This window comes from Otolemur garnettii, unplaced genomic scaffold (genome assembly GCF_000181295.1).
Source record: "Otolemur garnettii isolate 467f Iridium unplaced genomic scaffold, OtoGar3 scaffold00163, whole genome shotgun sequence".
Classification (NCBI taxonomy): Eukaryota; Metazoa; Chordata; class Mammalia; order Primates; family Galagidae; genus Otolemur; species Otolemur garnettii.
In genome coordinates this window covers 1104009-1104224 of record NW_003852558.1, presented here as the reverse complement: position 1 = coordinate 1104224, position 216 = coordinate 1104009, and the positions used below count along the sequence as shown (strand labels likewise).

Here is a 216-nt window from a genome sequence, read left to right as displayed (position 1 = left end):
GGTGGTGGTGGTGTACTTGTTTGTTCCAGGCAGTTTGGCTCCTTTTGAGCTAATTGTCCTTGCCTAGAAGCAGGCAAAGGAGGGAGCCAGTCTCCTTCTGATACTGATTTCACCTGGGCGACTTTGCCCAGGAGGGAGTAGGGAGTTTACATTAGCCTTTTCATTTTCAAATGAGGTTACATTAACCTCTTCATTCCCAAATGGAGTTACATTAAC

The 216-nt window shown here is 45.8% G+C and overlaps 1 protein-coding gene across 1 annotated transcript in view; it reads left to right on the top strand.

Annotated features, from left to right (window-relative positions):
• SBSPON (somatomedin B and thrombospondin type 1 domain containing) overlaps positions 1 to 216 on the top strand; it is a 23487-nt gene that overhangs the window by 9912 nt on the left and 13359 nt on the right. The window lies entirely within an intron of this gene.